The sequence below is a fragment of the Tachypleus tridentatus genome, chromosome 10, assembly GCF_004210375.1.
Source record: "Tachypleus tridentatus isolate NWPU-2018 chromosome 10, ASM421037v1, whole genome shotgun sequence".
Taxonomy (NCBI): Eukaryota; Metazoa; Arthropoda; class Merostomata; order Xiphosura; family Limulidae; genus Tachypleus; species Tachypleus tridentatus.
The window spans coordinates 174,090,776-174,116,124 of record NC_134834.1 but is presented as its reverse complement, the minus strand read 5'-3'; the positions used below and the strand labels follow the sequence as shown (position 1 = coordinate 174,116,124).

The following is a 25,349-nucleotide window of genomic DNA, read 5'->3' as shown; positions in this document are numbered from 1 at the left end:
AATTTCAAATGTATTGTTTCTGCTTATTAGAAATAGAAATACTACAGTAAAATCTCTTACAATCAGAGTTCTTTTGCCAGACTTTACAGAAGAATACTGATACAGAAGTATAGTTTTGATCTTTATATATAAAAAAATATTTGATTTTTGTTACTGATTAAAATTTTAAGATCAACATAAGCTTGATTTTTGATACCTACCTAAGATCAAAAAAGTAGGTCACCCTATTTTTGTTCATGTTTTTTATGACACTAATGTGTCATAAAGCTATGACACATCTTAGCTATCTGCTTAGGTAGTACAATTTTAGTACTATCTCATTCTGAGATAGTATAGTTAGTAGAAAATATACTATTTTATTCAGAAGATACAAAGCAGAAATTGAAATTAACACTTTCATAAGTGGTTTGTATATTTAACATGAACTTGTAACCACCATGTAACTATGAATATATATACACCATAACAGTGATAGTACCTAATGTGGCTTCACAAAACTTGACGTACAATATAAGTCATTTGTAGACAAACAAAATAAGAAATTTCAATTAAGTACTTTTATTAAAAGTTGTCCATAAATATACGGAGTAAGAGAGTTGATTGGCCCAAGTGTTTTTTCATGTTAAAATAAAAATATTTTCTTCATCTGAAACTTTTCAAACTTCATCAGCATAATTTCTGAAATTTTCTAAATAAATATGAAATGTTTTGTTTTCAGAAACATTTTGACTTGTTTAATTTGGTTATTATTTTCTATACCATAAAACTATAGTCAGTTAGTGGACTTAAGTGACCTTGTTACAATCATATAAAGTTAATTAAGAAATAATCATTAATTACTCTTTTTCTGTAATGACAAAGTTGTAACAGGGTACTAGAACAGTTTATTTTAAATAGCTTATCACTTGTAATAATCAGTGAACCTGATAATGACTGAAGAAGGTCGAATCGTTGTTCGCTCCTCTACGTAAAAAAATTTTCTCAACCTAAACAAGCCGTTTTTACATATATAACTTGCAACAATATTCATCTACTTATACTTAATTTTGTTATTTATTGTTCCTTGAATGGTGCATAACTAAATACTGCCACACAACTGCCAACATTAACATATCAAATTATATAATCCATGAGCTGCTCACAAGCACACCTTAAAGAATTTTTTTTATTCATTACTTTACCATAACTGATAAGTTTTTATTTTTATCATTTTACTCACCGATATAAATAATAACTAAAAGACACACATGAAAAACAAAGATAATATTCACCTGAGTCTTCTCTTTTTTGTTGTCAACTGTCATGAAACTTAAGCTTACTTTTTTATCTATTAAAGGTATTGATAAATCAATAATGTTTTTATGTAATTAAATAATACAACTAAGAACACAGAATAATAATACATAGAAAACACTGTCCTATAAATATGATAATTTTTTGTCTTTCTAACTGTGTAATAATATCCTTAAAGAGATTCAGCTACACTATCCAATGTAATTAGAATTTCCATAAGAAATTTGAAACCAGATGATAAATAGACAGCACTGCATAGAGAAAAACAAATACAGATCACTTGATAGATTAAAACTTTAGTTTTTTTATTGGGTATAAATAATATAGTGTGAAACAATAAAGATCACTACTGGCACTTCTGAAAGATGGAATTGCAAGAAGTGGGTCTAATCATGCAGTTTATGGTTCGTAGAAATATAACAACAAGAGGTATAAAAATTATACTTTGTCTATATTATAATGAGCAATCTATGTTACCTGACGATGACTGAAGAAGATCGAAACATTGTTCGCTCCTCTACTAGTGCTTTCTCTACTCACGCCAGCCATTTTTAAATATATAATCTATATTTAATTTCTTATTTCTTGGAGATGTGTTCAATAAATTAGAGAAAAGGAAAAACCTACAGACCAAATGTCACAATTCTCATACTAGGGAAGAAGAAGAATTTCTTAAATATTTCTTTATAAGGTTAAAAAATTAAAACTGATGTAATATTAAAATTTGGTTAACTAATTATATTTTCATAACAAGTTTATTTTTGTACATTAATAAGAAGGTAGTTGCTTTTAATTTTGAACATAAGTCTGTAAAAGGTTGTGACATGTACACTTTGACCTGCATGATGCAAAATGGTTAACTAACAAGTCACCACAAAAGTATTACACCTAATCAAGTTCTCCAAGAACACTGTATAATAATATTAAAAAACAGATAATTTCCCTTAACTATCACAATTTTTCTAGCTTTTTAACTTTTCTTTCTCAGTAGGTGGGTCAAATTAACGAATATTGTGTGGAGAAAATAACAGATAAAATATAGAGTTTTACAAAACAGAAACATTTGAAATCTATTTAGGAGATACAGCATGTAGTTTTTGAAAGTGTAACAGGCCTAATACTAGTTCCTTGTGATATGTATAATTAATTATGATCACACATTGCCAGCATTATTTAGCTAACAACACTGATAATAAAGAAATTAGTTACTTCAGAAGATAGAATAACTGACTTTTTATTGAAACTGTTACTCAATTAACAAGACTGTTATTTAACATCTGAGAATAGAGCATGATAGAAAACTGGTGGTAAATAAAAGATCGATAAGAAACTGGTACACAATCAGGTAAAAACAACGTTAAAAAAATTAATTCTGTATCAATGGAGAAGACTGATAAAGAAATTGGTGAAAATTATGTAAAAGATTCATAAAGAAAATTGGTTTTCAGTTGAGACAAGATTAACAATAAACAAAACTTTCCTATTTTAGAAGACATAATGGTTTAAAATAAAAAAATCTGGTCATAAATCAGGTGAAAAGATAGAAAAAGAAAGCTGGTACTACATCAGGTGAAAAGACAAAGAAAGAGAACTGGTACTAAATAAGTCAACAAGATTGACAATAAAAACGTGGAACTGAAAATTAAGAAAGTATCAAACTGTCATAAAAACATGTCACATTGATCTACAAGTATACATACAGTTATTAAACTGTGATATAAAACATGTCACATTGACATACAAGCATATATACAGTTTTTAAACAGTTATATAAAACATGTCACATTGATATACAAGTATACATACAGTTATTAAAAGTATGTAAAATAAATAATATACATGAAACATTTCATACCTTGTAACCCTATTTATTTGGTCATTATACACAATTATCAAATGATTCTTACGTTAAATAATACACATTATTTACTTTATTTTTATTCATCAAAATAACATCATCATCTTAATGGGTTGTGTGAATATTTTTTAAAAACACCACCTGTTAATAGTACAATGTTAAAATGTTTGGGATTCCTATAGAAATTACAAGCAAAAAACAAAACATGAATATCATTTTATTTTTTATCAATTAATTTAACTAAGTCTTACACTAACCTTAAAGTGTGGTATTCAAGTACACTGATGTTTTACACAGTTATAAGTATCTACAAAACATAAATTCATAAATGTTTTACATTATTTAAGACATAAATAAAATAAGAAAATCAAGCTAATATTAATGTGAAATTAGAAAAAAATATTTATTCTAACATGAAGACCAAGTCTCCATCCAACTACAAGCCATTTAGATCATGTAGAAGAGGGCAAGATGCAGTTCAAATGTCCTCACAAGAGAGAGATAGGATCAAGAATATCTTGCAATGTTATATCAAACTATGAACTTAGTGCACTGTTCTATATTCCTTGTAATACCTACATCAATGATGATTCCCATTTCATTGTAAAAGAATTAAACCCTCAACTTATACTACTCTTTGGATTATACAATATAGTCTCACTTCATGATGACATTACAATAAACATGACGAAGAAGTCTGACAGTGTTACAACACAATACTTGTAGCATATAATTTTTGTCAACGATAAAATATTGGTATCCATAAAATACTCACATCTGAGTTATAAAAATATTGTTATTAGAAAAATATGTAAAAGAGTATGTTATACAGTAAAACAAAGTAGTATAAAAGTGTATACTGTAAAAATTATGAATCAAAGCTAACTTTGAATAAGTAAAGAAATGTATCATACATGGAGAATAGCTGTTGCTGACCTACTACATACAAGAAAATATTAAAATGTATCTTTGGACAGCTGGTAAAGATGTGAACACTTTTACTAATAAAGCAGAGAACAACGTTTTAACCTTCCTAGGTCATCTTCAGGTTAACAAAAATATTTGCATATTTGTTCCAGCTAACATTCGTGGTCAACACATGTAACTTGTATTTACATTTATAAAGGAAATGTATACTTTTGCCGAGCATAAAAAAACCCATAAATATGTTAATAACATGCCAAATGCTCATGTTGTATAGCTTACATGTTAATACCTAGTGCAATATAAAAATAATTTCATATTTATTATTTTCTCAGAGGTTAAGTATTACTTTAACATCATTTAACAATAAAAGTAGTTATATTAAATATTTAAATATTCAAATACCCCTTTTAAGTTTTAATGTTAATTTATACATTCAACCTTATATTAGTTTATACATTCAACCTTATGTTAGTTTATACATTACACCTCATGGATTGTAGGAAATTTTTTGTTACATCAGATTACAGTTGGAACTATGACTAGAACCTGAACTGTTCTGTGGTTAATAATATTCATGAATTTAGTCAGTTTTCATGCATACAAAAATAGTCAGCCTAAGGACAATATGTTAGGTCACTTTGTTAAAAGAACTTGTTTAGTTACAAACATCATCTGAAGTATCAAATGTCATACAAATATATAGTGTTTGTTTCACTCTATACATAAAATGAGGAAATTGTTAAATCAGGAGCAAAAATGCAAAAAGTTGAACAAATACTAAAATAGAAGAGACAGAAAAGTAAAAGATCAAAAGAGATTTAAAGGAAAAAAATAAAGGAGAAAGAGACACAAAATTACCAGAAAGAAACCAACAAGTAGAAAAATAAGAAAGTAGTGAAACGAGAGAGATCGGCCACTTCAAAATTTATTAAAGTAAATCTGGCTGGTTCATTTGTTTGATTGTTGTTAAGCACAAAGCTACGCAATTGGCTATCTGAGCTGTGTGAACCATGGTACTAAAACCAGTTTTTAGTGTTTATAACACCAACTTACAGCCTCCAGTCTTAACACTGTGCCACATGATGGAAAAATCTGACTGACCACTAATAAAATTTATAAAATTATTGAAAATGTACAAAAAATTAAAAAATAAACAACAGTTGTCTTTTGTAATTTAAAATAACAACTTTAAATAAATATTTAATTACTTTTCCATCTACAAATGCATGTAATTGCTTTGGTTAAAAAATACAAGATCTTTAACTATAATATATAGCAAAGTTATATTAAAATATTGTTTAGAATTTAGAAAAAAAAACACAAAACATTTAACGAAAAATATGTGACATACCATCTTTTAAAAAATAATACACTTAGAATTGGTAATTATTATATCTCAAAAACAGTCATACTACTTTTGAAAACAATCTTTTGGGACAACATAGGATCTATTGGTTCATCTTAGCTGTTCCATCCTCTAAATTAAATTAAAATACATAAATCTTAAAGCCAGCTTTTATCATTCATAAGCTTAATAAGGTTTTCTTAAACACAATTAAATTTACTTCCTTTACATTATACAAAAGCAATCAATTCCAAAGGCCAATCTCTCTGTTAGAAAAATTAACCTGTTTTAGCAGAAGATGGCTCCTACCCTGCCAAAATTTATATTTGTGTCTCCTAGACCTACTATTCATATTGTTAAATATAAAGAAAACAAAACAAAGGTTCTTAAACACCTCATTCAGATTCCCACCTACTCTTCTTTTTTCAAAGAAAAACAATTTGAGTCATTTCAGTCTCTTCCCATATGACAATTCTTCCATTCTAAGCACCTTTCCAAACATCTCATGTCTTTTCTAAGTTAAGAAGTGGAAGAATAAATACAACATTCCATATTTGGCCTAACTAGTGACTTACACAATGAAATCATGACTCTTTAGACTTGTATTCAATATTTTTGTAGAAACAATTTAAAATCCTATTTGCCCTACTACTAACTTCGATGGCTTTAGAGACTGATTAACTGTTACATCAATATCTTTTTTCTTTCATAACACTGTTAAGATTATTCCCATACAAATAATAATAATAATTATTATTATGATATCCATGAGCTCAGAATTAATGCAGTTAATTTGTTTGTTGTCATTTCCATCTATCAACTGTTCAAAATGCAGAACACAACATAAATATTCATGAGTAAAAAACAGAGAAAAAACTTAATGCAATAACCCACTCAACTCTTAAGTTATCAGATATGACTTCCTTTACCATCCCTCAGGGATTCTACCCTGATCCTAACATTCTGTTTACCCTAAACATATTTTCTCATACATTAATTTCTGATGTTTTACTTTCCTGTTTCAAACTTTCTTGATCTTCTATAATCTGTCATACCAGTCAACTTAAATTTTTTACGCTTTTCTTTAATTTTTTCTCACATACTCTTTCTGAGACAACATGGAGTTTTACTTGCTGCTAACCTTTTATTTCTATAAGGAATATGTTTACCCTAAATATATAAAAAAACATTTATCTTTAAAAATTTTCCACATCTGATCACCTTTACAATTCACAATGGATAATCCTTGTTTCATCCCTTTAGAATTTGCTTTTTGCAATTTGTAAGCAGAATATCATTTTTCCTTATCTCCACATGCAGCAAGATGTTACACTTAACAGAGCAATGATCACTGGATTCAGTGTCATGGCTATTATCTTCTATATCCTCAACTTCACGAGAACGTAACTCATATCTTACATAAAGTCACTCCTTTCCCTGTTTTTTTAATACTCTATCCCAATTAAATAGCTTGTAACCTTGTATTTCAAAGAAATTTCTGTCATCAAAATCATCTAGATTTAATCATATTTCAGTTATTCTCCTTATATAAAAATCTTATGTTCCTAACAGCACTCTAAAGTTATCTATTTCATTTATTATACTTCTAGCATTACAATACTACAACTCAGCCTATCTTTTCGAATTTTATATCCATTTCTTATACTGAAGTTCCCTCACCCTCTTATTCTTTTCTTAACTTAGATTATCATGGCTCTCTCCATGGTCTAGTTTTCTCTTACAGCTAGGTTACTAGTTTTAGTAAACAATTCAAAACAAAAATCGAACTTCCAAGAATGGATTGAACAACACCTCTGTTTTTGAATTTCGCGCAAAGCTACACGAGAGCTATCTCCACTGGTTGCCCTTAATTTTAGAGATTGTGTGGGTTAAAATTCGGGGAATGAGGTACGAGTTCTGGGGCATTTTTATTATGTTTTGGTAACTTGCAGCGGCCAAGCGAGAGGAAAGGCCGGGAAGAAGACAGGAAGTACGACTAATTTCTTGTAGTAGTCAGATATGAGTGAAAACTTCGAGCCTACGTACGAGATCAACTATTAACGATTAGAGACATCACAAAGTAAACGACCGCCCCAAAGGGTCGGCGCAACCCATCCTAGAAACAACGCAAGATTAAAATTATATTTTACTGCGTGTTAACAACAGCAATACAAAACAGATAATATTATATAATTACAGCTTATAATTTCAAGCCAAGTAACAAAAGATTGTATTCAATAGAAGACATAAAAATTTCGTATTTTTAAGTAACATATAAAAATACACCTGTAGTTCATTGTTCGTCCCGGTTGGGGGAAAAGGACAAGGCAAAATGCTTGATGTGGTTTAGGGAGTTTTGTGAAGTGATGTAATTGAGAGGACATACATTTATACCATCATGCTGGTGTTTATACCAGTCTTCGGACTTGTAGTATCTGTTACCGAGAGATGTAAAGCGTGTTTCAGTTGTCTGTGATTTACTTGTTTGATGAAGGTAGGTGCCAATGTTGTAAATTGTTTTGTTTGTTTGTTTTGGAATTTCGCACAAAGCTACTCGAGGGCTATCTGTGCTAGCCGTCCCTAATTTAGCAGTGTAAGACTAGAGGGACGGCAGCTAGTCATTACCACCCACCGCCAACTCTTGGGCTACTCTTTTACCAACGAATAGTGGGATTGACCATAACATTATAACGCCCCCATGGCTGAAAGGGCGAGCATGTTTGGTGCGAGGGGGATGCAAACCCGCGACCCTCAGATTACGAGTCGCACGCCTTAACGCGCTTGGCCATGCCGGGCCATTATATTGCTTTTAATTGGGTTAATTCTAATTGTATGTACAGATATTCGGCTTGTTACTTGTGACAGGGCATCCGTATTCGAGAACTGATCTTACGTAAGTGTTATAGACCGTTATTATAGTGTTTACATTGCAGCCAATGGCGTAACTGCTGATCTTTTTTGAGATAACTGATCCGCTGTTTTGCTTTGATCATAATTTGTGTGTTTCAAGAAGCGTTGGGAAATATATATCATTAAAAAACAAAATATACAATAATGGACTTGAAACAGTTTTCGGTGACGCTAGCTTGTAGTGGGAATGGGGTGAAATCTTATTGTTTATAGTTTCGTGTTTCTCTCTGTTAGTAAGCTTGAAATCCATCTGGTAAGTAAAGTTGGTTTATTGTGATGAGTAATGAATATTTTTAATATTCAAACTGTGTTTGACTGAACGACTGACACGCGCAATATCGTAACTTAGAATAAATCGCAACATCCGACTCCAATTTATTATGTTACATATAATTTGTCCCGAACCACTCTCCGATTTATTATTTTACATATGTATTACGATTTGAAATTTTAATTTAAATTTAACTGAATGTCGCTATGTATTAAATTTATATTTGCTGACAATATTTATACACACAATTTTCTTTCTTAACGCAAATACACTTTTAATATACAAATAATAATAAAATTGATATTAACAGTTATTACAAATATTCATCTATATACAAATATTTTACAAACTCATAAACAATATCCAGTCTTTTATCTGGTCTGGAAGTTAATATTTTATCGAAGATCGGGTCCACAACGAGCAAATTAATTCTGAATTGCTATTGTTACACTTTGCTTAAGCTAGGCAGTTCGGTTGGCCTCATGCCGAAGATATTTAATGTCCTCGTAGAAATACTAACGTCCGAAGTTAATTCACTGAAATTAAACGAGTTGTGATGTTAGAAATCTATGAACGTTCCTCGTCAAATTTTTTAGTTTTCTAATGAATAATCCTTAATCAGTTATAGCTTTTGAAACTTATAGTATACTGATTGTAGCTGACCAATAACAATACTATCTCTTGGCTAACTGTTTTTATATGAATCACACATGCGTTTTGATTGTTCAATAATGTTCTGAAACACGTAAATCACATATTATATATTATTGTTCTCGAGAATCTTCTAGAAATTTAGGGAACTGGCGGGACTTGCACAATACACGTCCAAGAATGTACAGCACATGTATAAAAAACTATACTGAAACAAACGTAGGAATTATAATAAATGTATAAGAGTAAATCTATTACACCTTTCTCATTGGAAAATTTAAAATTGGCATTACACAATTTTTAACAAATATATTGTGTGTATATAAATACACATTAAACATAATGCACTCTCAAAGAATTATACAATTTCAAGAATTATGAGAATAGATATAACATAATGAATACAAATAATTTTATGCTAATAATATTTATTACAGAGCATATGAAAGTGCTTAGTCACAGATATTATCTTTTAGGCTTAACACAATCAATAATCACAGGTTTGGGAGCTTCTTCATAGGTGGGATGAGGCTCAAAGGAGCAAAAGGAATTTTCTGATTATGGTTTCCAATCAACAAATGAATGAAAAGTTTTATAGAATTGGAAGACATCGTGTCTAATTTTCGCCCAAAAGAAATTTCTCATGATTTTCTAACACGTCTTGTTGACTCCTAAATGGCCTTCCATAGAGAGTTCATGGGTCACTTTCAATATATCAAAATCTTTTGGAGCAACAATTTTATAAATGAAAGCCTAGTCCTCTGAAACTGGTACATTTGATGGTCTCATGATGATATAATTTTCTCATGAACACACCATTTTTGGAAAGGTAACCATTTGGAACTTTCTCCAGTTCGTTGTTTGGGATTTTATATTTAAATAGTGACTACATCTTTATCCTTTTCTTGTTCAGCGATTAGTTTACTAGTAGTAAAAGAAACTTCATTAGGTGAATCAGATCCTTCACGTTCATCATTGTCACTCACCAGTGAATTGTCAGTAGGACAATTACTTACAAGATTCTCGTCGGATCCAAGAAATACCTGAGACAAATCCATAACATCATCCTCTGAACACGTCTCTATCATTTGTTTTTGTCTTAATTTCTTCGCCTGGGTTCTAGGCACAGCACACAACGGAAGCACTTATGGATTCTCCTTAACAACATCATCTTTAGATGAAATAGTTTGGCAATAACTTTCCCAACAATAAATATACACCCTCAACTGTCAGAGTAGGTCTTTCTCCAACCACAACTGGTCCCGAAACTATGTCTGATGTTAAATAAGTGTTATGAAGAGGAACGTTGACAAAGATACCCTCAATACCCTAGGTAATAACATACTCACCAGTGGCAAAAATCTAACCTAAAGGCAGTATACCTTCTAGCAACAATGATTGAGTTTCAGTCACCCCAGTATCTCGTAGAATGCGTATTGGTATGGAATTAGAAGAGTCATTTGTCAAAGACACAGAATCAACAGACACAAAAGGTCTAAATTACACACTAACTACATCAGCCTTTTTATCAAATAATCAATGGTCAAATCAATATCAGACGATCTGATGAAACTACGTCCATAAGTGGACATGAACGCATTGGAAGTTGCCTCCTTTTTTATGTCTTTTCAATCTCTTACAGTCGGACATAAAGTGAACATGTGTTTTTTTACAGAAATGGCAAACAGGCCTGGATGACTTTGAAGAAATTTTATTCTGAAGATTTCGAACAAAAAGAGTTGGATTTATTAGAAGAATCTTCAACTTCAGTAGATTGAACATTAACAGGTTTTTGCTAAGATGGCAGGAATTTCTTTGTATGAAAAGTGCTTTTTTTGTGTAGTCATCGGAATGTGCAGCTGCTTCCTGTAATGTTTCAACTTTCTTTTCATCGAAATAAACGTTGAGGACGTCCCTAGTACAGCGTTTAAAACCCTCAGTTAGACGTAATTCTCTTAGTATGTCGAAATTGTTGCCAACATGAATAAAATTACACCATTGATTAAAATAAACGTCTTTTTCGTGGGCGAATTTCACATAAGTTTGTTTTTCTTGCTGGCGATAACCTCGAAACTTTTGAGATAAGCCTTCAGTACTAACCCGTATTCTTTAATAATATCTGCTTTAAGTTTGTCATAATTCATGCAATCTTCTAGAAAGAGAGCTGCATAAGTTTATTGTGTTTTACCAGTTAAAACACTATATTAATGTGACCATTTTTCAGTGGGCCATCTGATGGTTTGGGCAACTTTCCCAAAATGTTGGCAATATTTATCAACTTTATTTTCTTTAAATGATGCTAAATATATATATCGATTGAGTTCAAAGTTGTAATTTTACCTTGGTCGATCGCAGTTGAGTCTAATTTCTGTTTCTTTCATCCTAATTCTTTCTTGGCTTCGACACGAGCTTTTTCGGCCTTGAGACGTTTACTCGTTCTTTTCACTTCAATTGTCCATTTTGTTTTTCTGCTTCGATTCGGATGCTCTTTCTAGTTTTGATGAGGCTTGTTCAAGCTCGATTTGTTTAATTGGATTTCTAACTTATCTTTATCGCTCAACTCTGGTTGGTTAGTGGAGGTACTAGAATACTCCCAAAATGCTTCCTCAGAGATCAAATCCTCATCGACTAATATTTCAACAATATATTTTAGTTCATTTTTCTCATTGATTTTTTTTTATCTGTAATTCTAAGGTTTTGGCAATTTTGAGCAGTTCACTTTCGTTATATTTTTCTAGTTGTTCGAGAGAGGATGATTCAAAACCTTAATAATCAGACATAATTAGATCTTGTTGGCAATAATAAATATAAATCTAATTAATATATGAATTTTAATTTAGAACGAATTTTGTCTCTAAATCAGATCTCGGACAAGAGACCCTAATTTATTATGTTACATATTAAAATTTATCCCAGACCAGTCTCCGATTTATTATGTTATGTATGTATTATGATTTCAAATAACAAGGAATTTTAATTTAGAAAATAACTGAATGTCGATATGTATCAAATTATGATATTTGCCAACAAGATTGATACACAATTTTCTTAACACAAATATATCTTAATATACAAATAACTATATAATTGATTTCAACAGTTATTACAAATATTGATTTATCTGTACAAAAAATGTACAAACTCACAAACAATGTTCAGTCTTTTATCTGGTCTGGAACTGAATATTTTATCGAAGTTCCAGGTCTACGTGGAGCAAATTAATTTTGAGTTGATATTGTTACACCTTTCTCAAGCTCGATATATCGGTTGGTCTCATGCCTCTTATAAGCTGAGTTATACCGACGAAGATATTTAATGCCCTTGCAGAAATATAAACGTCCAAAGTGAATTCAGTGAAGTTAAACGGGCTATAATGTTCGAAATCTATAAACTTTCCTCGTCAAATTTTGTAGTCTGCCGATAAATAAGCGTTTATCATAATTATATCTTCCGAGGCTTATAGTATATTGATTGTTTGTTTTTTGAATTTCGTACAAAGCTACTCGAGGGCTATCTGCGCTAACCGTCCCTAATTTAGCAGTGTAAGACTAGAGGGAAGGCAGCTAGTCATCACCACCCACCGCCAACTCTTGGGCTATTCTTTCACCAACGGATAGTGGGATTGACCGTCACATTATAACGCCCTCACGGATGAAAGGGCGAGCATGTTTAGTGCGAGCGAGATTCGAATCCGCAACCCTCAGATTGCGAGTCGAACGTCTTAACCCACCTGGCCATGTCGGGCCATATACTGATTGAAACATACCAATAATAATAATAACTGTCTCTCGGCTAACTGCTTTTATACGAATCACGCACTATTCTCGAACGTTCAACAGTGTTCGAAAACACGTAAATCATATATTGCTGATTGTTACTCTCGAAAATCTTTTAGAGATTTAGGGAGTAAGCGGGACTTGCGCAATACACTTTCAACAATGTACGTCACATGCATAAAACAATGCTGAAACAAACGTAGATGTTAATATGAATGCATGACGGTAAATCTGTTACAACGCAAAAAACAATGTCTACAACGTATCATATGAATGTAATAAAAATAATAAATAATACATCTTGGGAACCAAACGTACTGTTAATATTAGGATGAAATAATATCAGAGACGTCGTACATGATTCTATAGAAACTCACGCTAGAGAAGAAAGCGACAATTGTGACTTCAAGAATATAAAAATTTTGCCAAGGACTATGATACCAAAAATATTTGAAAAATTAAAGAAGGCATTGCAATAGCAGCCCATAATAAGATCCTTCCTAAAGGTGTTAAGGGCCGGCATGGCCTGGTGATTAAGGCATTCGTAATCCGAGAGTCGCAGGCTCGAACCCCCATCACACCAAACATGCTCGCCCTTTCAGCCGTGGGGACGTCATAATGATACAGTCAATCCCCCTATTCGTTAGTAAAAAAGTAGCCCAAGAGTTGGCGGTGGGTGGTGATGACTAGCTGTCTTCCCTCTAGTCTTACACTGGTAAATTAGGGACAGCTAGCGTAACTAGCCTATGTGGAACTTTTCGCGAAATTCAAACCAAACCAACAGGTATTAACCAAAATCATTTCTTCTCCTTCATACTTGTTGGCTATTTTTTATTAAATAAATCAAATCATGCGTTAACTCTAATGCTGTTTTTAAAATACCCTAATTTAATTTTTTTATCCGTTATTGTTTTTATTAATCTTACCTAATTTATTATATTATTATTATTATTTTTACTGTTGATTTTATTTCTAGCATAACGAATCACAATTATGGTATTGCTTGATATGTTTCTTGACTTTTAACGTTTTTTGTTTTTCTTAATTTTGTTTATTAGGCTTCAGGCTTATTTTTGTAAGGAAGGCACGTTCTTGTTTTTTCGTTGTTGCTAGGCAACTTGTGATTTGAATTGTTTCATAAGATCCTGTTGTTTATTAACCGTCTTGTACCTGTGGAAGGATTAGGTAATTGAGCTGAAAGCTTGTGCATTAATTGGAAAACAACTGAAAAACGTGATGGTAGTCGAAATAATTCACTTAATGGAAATATGTGTACTCACATTAAAAGACTGAAATGTTATTTATCTTCTAGCTATGAATGGCGAATATGCGAACTCGTCGAAGCATGTGAAACGACTGTTATCAGACTGTATTCCGCAACCATTGTGTTTTTCCTAAAATAGTTGTCTTATTTGTTATTCTTTACTGATTGACGAAATCGATGTCAGTTTTTCTTCGTTGCGTTTTGATTAATTTTCTAACATTGTTGATCGTGTTATTGATTAAGGATTTAAGGCTTATATCCTTTGTTCGTATAAACTCTTTACGTAAGCGCCTTATGTTTTGGGTTGTTTTTTTTTAATGGGATTATGAAATTTTGGTTTTAACTGCCCGCTATTAATGTTTACATTTTTCTGTGAGATTGCGATAGTACTTTCTAGAGCTTTTGTAATGGCATTTAAAATATCTTCGGCGTACATATATTGACCACTACTGAATGAATTTTTAATATTAGAAAAAAGTGAGTCCATTATTAGTTTTAAAATATCCCAGTTTGCTTTAGTGAAGTCATAAAATCTGGGACGCAAAATCGGGTTTACGTTACAGAGGCTGATATTGACATTATATGAAGTAGGTTGTGATCGCCCCCGATGTGTTCTAATGCTTTAAAATTGTTTATATTCGGAATGAACGGTTATGAGATGATTACTGAATCTGTAATGTCTCGTGAACCATTGTAGTGCGTATGAATTGGAGTGTTATCATTAATAACACAGCCCTGCAAATGTAAACCTATATATATTTACTTTATATATTTTATATGCAGTTAGGAAAACCAGGACTAGATATTAACGTTCACTTCAGTCAGATTTAGGTGGCATTTTTTGTGAATCGTAATAATGTAATTTAACTAGAAATGTTATACACTTAAAAAGAATAGGCCGTAAGACCAAGTTTTAACAATATTTTCTCTAGTATTACGAGTAGCAGTGTTACTTATATGTTTGCTCAATCTATACAGAGGGTTGAATTATGACAGAAGCAATTAGTATTATTAAGTTTCTAGTAATACAATGTTGGTATTACTGCTTCAGGATAGTATGATTTTAAAATAAGGATTAAATTTCAAAACAGTCATAACTTTAATCTAATTAGTATAAAATTTAATTATTAATAGTATTAGTCATTTTTTGGCCTTGATATTTATCATTATATGGAACTTATTTCTAGAGACTGATTTTCTAAATGTAATGTTTTAGAAATAAGTTTACAAACGTGTAATAACTAATATGGCAAATTATGTAAGATGTGGAAACTGTAATTTCAACAATAATTATTCATTTACTGTATGAACCAGCAATTCCCGTCCATACGCTCTTTGTTCAATAAACGTGTATTCTTACGTGTCTCTCTCTTGTGTAGGCCTGGCATGGCCAAGCGCGTAAGGCGTGCGACTCGTAATCTGAGGGTCGCGGGTTCGCGCCCGCGTCGCGCTAAACATGCTCGCCCTCCCAGCCGTGGGGGTGTATAATGTGACGGTCAATCCCACTATTTGTTGGTAAAAGAGTAGCCCCAGAGTTGGCGGTGGGTGGTGATGACTAGCTGCCTTCCCTCTAGTCTTACACTGCTAAATTAGGGACGGCTAGCACAGATAGCCCTCGAGTAGCTTTGTGCGAAATTCCAAAACAAATAAACAAACAAACTCTCTCTTGTGAGATACACATTAGAAATCTATATGTGTTACAGTAACTATTTATTATTTTCATAGAGAAAAATACATTAAAATGCTTAATTTTGCACTACTGCTCTATTAAATCTACCCTGATTTCTCATGCTCTTCCCTCCCTCAAAAGAACATTTCTGATCACTGTATTAAACTAATTATTAGTTTAATTTATTAAATGTATTCTTAAAACTTAAATCTAGGTTCAATAGTTCATACATATATCATGTTTTCGTTATGTCTACCAGGTATTAATAACATACTAAAATTGTCCTAGATGTCCTCTAAAATTGTGAAAGATTCCCTATAGAAGAATCTTTGATCTCTCTGTGTACGAAACGTTAATATTCGTTGGTTTCTCATTGTTAGATTCAGTTTATTTGAAGAGCATGACTTACACTCACGGGAAAAAGAAACTTTCCTCGCGATCTACAACAATGTGGAGAAAGATATGTTACTAGTCTCTCTATAACCAGCTGAAGACATAGAAGATTACTTTATGTATTATATAAAATTTACCAATAAAGTATTAAAATAATAGATTGTTTCTCGTATTGTCTTCCAAGTTCACTTATGCGTGAAGAGATAATGTCTTCTATTTAGATTATTATTATACATTATAACGCCCCAACGGCTGAAAGGGCGAACATATTTGGTGCGACGGGGATTCGAGCCCGCGACCATCAGATTACGAGTCGAAGGCCTTAACAAACTAATCATGCCGTGCCTTACATAAACAGTTTGCTTGATCAATTATTTAGAATTACCCACAAAGCTGCACAAAGAACCGTTTGTGTTCTGCTCACCACAGGTGTATATAAAGAAAAAAAAAGATTATTAAAAAGAGCCGAAGTATTTAATTCTGTATATATATATATATAAAATATATTAAATATTCAAACATATTTTAAGCATTTCTTATTTTATTTTACATACTTCTTTAAAGGGTGAAAACACAGTAAAGCAGTAGAATAGTATGAAAATACGAAACGGCTTTTGCAAATTTACAGAACAGAAATGAATGTTTTGTTGAATTTCCTTTAAAGTTGGCCAAGGATTATACTATATAACACACATTTTTTTCCTGCATAGTATGTATTATTTTTTAATTGATCATGTTGTAAAAGTACAGAAGATGGCCATTATTCCCTTCAGATTTGCTTTTGTAACCTGGATAATGAAATTTAGAAATTAACCTATTTTCTGTGTAAAAACGGGCAAATTTGCACATTTTAGTTTACATAAGGTCTGAATAAAACAATATATGAATCAAGATTTATATGTATTTACACTAAAGCTATACAAAAATGAATAAAAATGTTTAGAAGTGAGTATTTTTGACGTTTGCGACTGTAATGTAAATCACTTTCACGTAACAGCCCCCAAATATAGTCTCTAATCATATATTCGTTACACGCTCCTTGGTAGCGACGTTCAAAGTCCAGTATATCTTGGTGGAAGCATTCTCCTTGCTCCTCTGAGTATGCTCCCATGTTCTCCTTGAATTTACCAAGATGAGCGTCAAAGATATGGACTTTCAGGGACATCTTGCAGTTCATTTTACTGTAGTTCTTTATCAGAGCCTCAACCAGTTCCACATAATTTTTGGCCTTGTGATTGCTCAAGAAGCCCCGAATCACTGCGACAAAGCTGCCTCAAGCTTGTTTTTTCTTTCCTACTGAGCTTCTTGGGGAATTCTGTGTACTTTAGGATCTTCTTTATTTGTGGTCCAACGAAGACATCAGCTTTGACCTTTGCTCAGATAGCTCAGGGAAGATGTCTCAAAGGTACTTGAAGGCTGCAGACTCCTTATCAAGAGCTGTGACAAATTGTTTCATAAGACTCAATTTTATGTGCAATGGTGGAACAACATCTTTTGGAGGTCCACTAGTGGCTTACACTTGACATCGTGCCTCCTCACAGAGAACTCGGTCCGTTTGGCCAGTGCTTCCTGTTGTAGTGCGCTGCTGTGTTTCTGCTGTTCCAAAGGCAAAGATAACAGGAAGGCTTGGTAAAGCCTCCTTGGAGACCCATCAGGAATACCACCATTTTGAAGTATCCGATAATCTTCCAGAACTAAAGGAAAACACTGTAGGAAAGATATTGTCCGAAAGAGATAACAGAGTCTGCAGCGAGATTCAAAACACCCAAATATGATACTCTGGTAAGTGTGTATGATATGAATGGACCAAGAACAGCAGTTTTAACATTCTAAAACAAAAAAGTGAAATGTGCCATTTTTAATACTGATGTGCCAGACAATAGTTAAAATGTTGGAAAGAAAAAAAAGCGCAAAGCCAGTCAGATCGCAAAAAGCAATAAGTAAGATGTTAACGTGACTTGCCATCTCTACTGAAGAGCAACAACGTGAAATGTCTTGAAAATCTATACTTGCTTCGTAATCCATAAGAGGAGAGATGCACCTTATGTCTTAAAGGTTGAAGAAGCAGGCTCACTGTTGTGTTGTCTCGTGTTAGCCACTATATAAAATCGACTTGAAATGAGGAAGGGATATATATTCAGGAGTCCTAGGAATCCTGAACAAGGGATGGATCTAATAGCATTCAATCCTCCTTGTAATGATGGGTCCATAGACTTGGAGTAAATGCCCACCTGAGGGTGAGGATGGAATCCATTGGAAAAATGAGAAATTTTGACGAAATTGTGAAAATAAGATAAATCTGTAACTAAATACCAGTCCTTAGTTCTCTGAGAAAATACAAAATGATATCCAAGATTGAAATGTTCCATAGCATCCTATAAAAAAAAAGATGGAACCACCTTAGACAGACTCTGGCCAGAAATAGAGTTCTAGAGAAAAAGGAAGGAGACAGAAAGTGGTGTTAAAGGAAAGTAATATAGTACTTGAAGGAATACACGTTCTAATTAAACCCCAAGCACCCTATAATCCAATGCAAAAATCTACCATAGTTGCACACCTCGCCAATGTGTTTCCATTCTGCCTGAACCCACAGGAAGGTCACCTGTACTGTTGGCGGTATGCGACTCAGCAAAAGGCGAGAAAACTGAGGTCGAAAAGGAGGTATTGGTGGGCAGTAACCACCCTTGAATTCAATAATATGCTAATATCAATAAAATATAACTCTATAAAAAGTGGAGTAGTAAATAAATAGCATAAGTAGGTCTTGGGTAGACACATATTTTCTAATGATGCATTTTTACCCAGGGTTTCAAATAAAAGAATGGTCATGTTAGAAGCGAAAAGCCAAAGATATAAAACACGCCAACGTGAAAAAACATAAGGTAGCCAGTAGCATTTAAAACACTGCTTTGAAGTAGTGGTAGTAATAAGAAATTTAAAACTTATATTCAACTGGAATGAATTTCAAAACTAGTTAGTTAATAACTGTATAGGAGAAAATGAAAAAAATTAAATTGTTTAATAAATAAGATGAAAAACGCTAAAGTCAAATTAAAGTAAAAGCACGAGTGAAAAATTTAGCATGTATTAACACTATTTTGCCAGATCAAGAAGTGAAAATGGGAACTTTCATCCTACCGTCTGCTGCAGGTTGGTTCCCAGCAATGTAGTTTAGAAAAGGAGCTGGACCAGTCGAAATATAAGTGGCAGGCAGACCACCATTTCCTACTTCTGCTGGTTAATTCCTGAAAGATTTGGTGTGGAAAGTTAACATTTTCCTCATATGAAAATGTATTTGCAATAGATACTCACCACTTCACACGAAGAAGGTATCAACCCTGTGTCTTGAAGATTTGTATACCAGTGCATTTAAGCAACTACTTCCTAAACTTACGAAATTTCTCGTGATTTGCATTAATGGATAGTGAAAGTATAATGCAGGAAAAGCCCTCCACTAAAACGATGGCAACATCACCTCCCTGTGTGATAGCTCTCATTATACTATTGCACTTATTAGACTTCATTATTCACGTGAGAAATGTTGTAGGTTCCCAAAAAAAACATATTCATCAGAAAACGATCCAATCTGGGAAAGATGGTTTAGAATGGGATTCACTGCTCCAATTACATGAGAATCTATTAAGCAAATTTATTGGGTAGCTTCCAAATGGAGAAGATCGAGTGTTTAAGACAAACTATTAAGGATCAGATATCTCATTGGTGACTGATATACAAAGTATCGTGAAAATGTTAGAATGGGTCATACTCAAACAATCCACTAGCATAAGTAAGAACTGCAAACATAGCCAGTGGACATCAGAAAATTCGAGCACATTTATGTGAAGGAATTGCTCGTACAGGGTACAAGTACCTGATGTAATGGTTTTTCAGAAATGTATCCAAGAAGTAAGAGATGCATTTGTGAATAAATATATGTCTGGTTTGATTGGAGGTAAGAAAACATCAACAGTGGTATTGGATTGATCTAGCCACCACAAAAGTCCTTTGAACAGAGGATGGGACAAGTGAACTGGTGAAGTGAAAAGGTTCCTTGAGAGGTCCCACTGATCTCGTAAACACGCATATCAGCTCTAACTAAATGGTTAAACAATTATAATGAAACCATAGCTCCTGAAAATGATAGAACCTCTCGAGCAGTACGACTATGAGAGGCTTAAATTCTAATGACAAAAAGTTCCAAAGCGTATATATGAAGAAAAGAAGGCAATGCATAGCTGAGGATAAAATTCAAGAAAAATCTCAAGTGGATAAGACATTTGGTGAGAGTAAGAAAGGATTTGGAGGTTTCGACAATCCACTCATTGTGAGCTACCATCCTCAGAAGCATGAAGGTATAACTGGGGGACTCTTTCCATGAAAGTGACATGAGAAACCTAACTTACATACAGTAATGAAACAATGAGCCCAGTCGATGGAGATGTCGAGCAAAGACCCTGAAAACGCAGAAGCTGAAATCATTCCAAATAGTGGTGCTCAAAAAATCAAAATACAACCCCAATTTGCGAAGTGAATGAAGCATCTCGTTCATAGGTCAAAATAAAAGAGTTAATGAAGGGAAAACATTTCAGACAGAAATGCAGAACAACCATAGAGAACATGTGATAGGACAGGTTGATGACTGAATGATCCCGGGTATTTTAGGAAACCACAAATAAGTACAACAAAACACTGGAGAAGGGTAGTAAATCCTCTCTACTGCTTATTTATGCAACAAGTCTCAAATTACTTTATCCAGCTGAAGAAATTAGATGTTGTTTGTAATTAACCACAAAGCTACACAAAATGGCTATCTGTGCTCTGCTCACCGTGGATATCGAAACTTGGTTTTACCGTTGTAGGCCTGCAGACATTCCTCTGTGCCACTGGCAAGCGAAGAAGTTAGATGGGGTTCAAAAGAGGGTAAATTTGAATAGGTTGAAATGAACTAAAAGCCCTTGTGCAAAAACATGGGTAACACACCTGCTGCTTGATATATGTTATTCGAGACGTGAAAACTACGACAAACAAGTCTACACAGAGCGCAGTTCCTTTGAGTTGTCAACAATGAGGCCAACAAATGAAACATCAGACAAAATTAGGATGAGTGAAAGTTAAATTGGTAAAAGTGTGCAATTGGTAAGTGATAGGGCAATATCAGGAACAGTGTCAGATACTGTGAAGGAATGCATCACTATGCAGAGTTTCTGACATGTGGTGCAGAGATGAAAGTAACGAGACAGAAAGAAGTACCAGGCAAAGACAGGAAGATAGGATGCTTGATAATTAAAATGAATTGAATGGTTCAGCCTTAAAACAGGCAAAAGAGATTCCAAAGTTATTAAATATAGACAGTGCACTCAGGTCGGGATGATCATGCATATGGTCGTGGAAATGTAGATGGTCTAAAAAGGAAGCAATATGTATGGAAATATAATGAAAATAATGATATGATAATAATCATATAATGATATGAAATATATCAGGACTAGAATTATGCAAAAGTGATGAAAAAATTTCTTATTTATAACGATGTGACGAAATAAAGTAAATCCGATGGGAGCGAAAGCACCTGGTTGCATAATAAAACTCACTACAGTATGAACAATGGCTGTCATGTCATCAACACTTAACGTGCCTCCAGTAGCCACTGTAAAAATTTGACATGTGTAAAAATATTATTCTTCAATAACAAATTGAGAAATAGTAATATGAACTTGCGAGTTCATAGTCCAAAAACAATGTAAATCTTATTAATATAGGAATTCGTGAATTTTCGAAACACAACTGTAAGATGTAATAATAAGAGAAACAAAGTCGTTTCACGACTGGAAAATTATAGAGATAACTAGGTGTTGTTGAACTCCTATTGGTAGAAGGCTTTTCCTGCATTATAAAGCCATTATGCATTAGCGCAAATCAAAATAAATCTTGTAAGTTTAGGAGATAATCGTTTAAACGCTAGTGGTATAAATAAATCTCTGAGGCAAACGATCTGGGAAAGTCTCTTACATGTTTGAATAGGTAAGCTTTATTTCAGTAGGAGCCTAATAATATAGTAGTCGACTTAGAAACCACCTTCATACCATTTTCTATAGGTTGATTCCCGGCAGTTACGGAATGGAAAGGAGGTAGACCAGTCTAGATATATTGTTTTGGCTGGGCTATACCATCCCACTATAATAAAGAATGTGTTCCAGCCAATATATCTTCAATCAAGGATATCCTCTCTTTCCACTCAGTTCTGCAACAAATACTTTCAAAATGGGTGAACAGTGTACCTGGTTCAGATGAGGTACAATCTCCCTCGAGAAGTCACATTTCACAGATATTTTTGGACACTTTCCTCCAAGTCAACGAGTGATTCTAGTTATTATGTGAGCAGAGCTTTATAAGTTATCAAATAAGAAGTTAATATTTTCTTATTTTGAAAGGCCAGGCATGGCCACATGGGTAGAGCGCTCGAATCCGCGTCACATTAAACAATTGGTTGAGTCTAACAACGCAAAATGCATATTTTTCTTTATGTTCATTGGCCAGAAGTGTATATATATATATAGAGAGAGAGAGCAAAGCTACACTGAACTTTCTACTATATTCACTACAAAGAGTGGAAACTGTGGTTGTAGCTCTGTAGAATAAAAACTTCTACCACGAGACTATAAATAATATTACAAGGAATATAAACGTGATAAACTATATATGATGGTAAACAAAATGACAGGATTAAATATATTGAACTTATTAGTATGAAATTGCAAACTAAAGAATAAAAAGCATCTCACCTAGAACCATTAACACATTTTGTTATTGGTTATATTCTCTTTATATATTTAGGTATAGTGTTTTCACAAATAACTTTAATATGCTCAAACAAAAATTTAGTTGTTCATCAGATGCTTAAAAAATACTCTCTAATTCAAGTATGACAATCTGCTGAAGCTCCTTATAATCCTAAGGTATGTTTATGTGGTCTATGAAATAAGAATACATAAGTCATTTACAATTTGAATTATTGAACAATGAGTTAAATGAATAAATAAGAGAAATAATGACTTTCTAACTGATTGTGAATGCTTCTAACTGAACTAAACTAACTTTCATTGAATAAGTGTTTTTTGGAATTAAAATTAATTTTAAACAAGCACATATGTACGACTTCTAAAACTTTTCCTTACTGGGATACTCTCACACTGTCAACAAGCATACAACAGTAGTTCTGAGTGCCTATGTCGGAATACAGAACACCAATGAGCTTACAGAGGTGTCCAATATCTACTTGTTTTTCTGTACCAACATCAGGAAAAAGCTCTGCTTTTTCACTATAATAAAGAGTTCTTAGTTGCAGTCAGGAAGAAAAATCAGTTGTAGGATGGTGCGAGAAATGAACTTTTATTTTATTTTAAATGGTTGTTTGAAATTCATCTTTATTTTAAAAATGTAAAATACAAAACTGGTAACCTTACCTTTCAAATAGAAAAACAATGAATACTCATACATAATGGAGGACTGAACCCAAAGGACTGAGCGACCAAAAGCTGGGGTCTTTGGCAGTGAAGTAACAAGCTTTGCGTTAAAACAAATAAACACAAAAACTAAAGTAACTGTAAAATTCGGGGTTCATTTCCCCGTGGTAGATGAAGAGAAGATAAGCCTATTGAATATTTGCTCTAAAAATTTAAAGAAGGAAGAAAAGACCACTAATAGCTACTGACTGGAAATGCTTTGAGGTACAAAGTTATCTAAATCTGCACATCAAAATGTCATCTAGTATACAAAAACACCTTAATACGTTGAATTGTGGAAAACTTGAGAGACCCAAAGATGGTTTCACCAATCTAGAACAAAGCAGTGGTAACACTGGATATGTTAATATAAAAAAGTGCAGTAGAAGCCACAATCTATTGTAAGAATAACTGTAAAATCCCGTCTTCCTTGCCTTGAATCTCACTGGGCCATCATAATCCATTCTAATGCATCCTACACAACTTCCATATCTGCACTCATCATACCAAGTTTAGCAGTGATAGAACAGAGGGAAGACAGCTAGTCAACAACGTTATTTGTATTATTATTACGCCACTCGATTCCATGAAGGAACATAGGGCCCCAATCGCTTGCGGATTCATTAACAGGCTGGTTTTTAAAGTGAGCAAATTGTTAGCCTACTGCACAACCCCCAACCAGGAGGAGGAAACTGAGCCGTCCCTAATTTTGCAGTGTAAGACTAGAAGGAAGGCAGCTAGTCATCACCACCCACCGCCAACTCTTGGGCTACTCTTTTACCAACGAATAGTGGGATTGACCGTCACTTATAACGCCCCCACGGCTGAAAGGGCGAGCATATTTAGCGCGACTGGGATGCGAACCCGCGACCCTCGGATTACGCGTCGCACGCCTAACGCGCTCGGCCATGCCGGGCACAACTACGTTATTTGATAAGTAGTTTATTGTCCACAGTATAGGTGTAGTATCATGTTGCAACTAAATAGATAAAGAATAAAAATGATATGTTTTTTTCATTTTGTGCAATGCTGCACAAGGGCTGTCTGCACTAGTCATCATCGATTCAACAATGATAAAATAGAAGTAAGATAGATAGTTAACAGTAGTAACTGCCGACACTTGGGTTACTCTTTACCAACTAATAGTGGGGTTAACTATCACATTATATCATTCCTATGGCTGATGCAGTGAGCGTGATTGTGTAATGAAAATTCGAGCCCGAGACCCAAATATTGCCTACTGAACACATTAACTCTTAGATGATGAAAGGCCTTTCAAATGTGTTCATTGTATTGTGATAAGCAGATTATCATACACAATATAGGCATGTTCTTAAGTCGTGAATAACAAGTATTTGTATTTTGAATTTCGCACAAAGCTACTCGAGGGCTATCTGTGCTAGCCGTCCCTAATTTAGCAGTGTAAGACTAAAGGGAAGGTAGCTAGTCATCACCACCCACCGCCAACTCTTGAGCTACTCTTTTACCAA

General features: G+C 33.3%; 1 long non-coding RNA gene across 1 annotated transcript; it reads right to left on the bottom strand.

Annotated features, from left to right (window-relative positions):
* Window positions 1-491: 491 nt before the first annotated feature.
* LOC143228265 (uncharacterized) lies at window positions 492-7,254 on the bottom strand. The gene is made up of 3 exons (XR_013015295.1): window positions 7,104-7,254; window positions 5,818-5,937; window positions 492-688 (listed from the first exon to the last, which is right to left on the bottom strand). It is a non-coding gene; the product is annotated as an uncharacterized LOC143228265 (long non-coding RNA).
* Window positions 7,255-25,349: the final 18,095 nt, after the last annotated feature.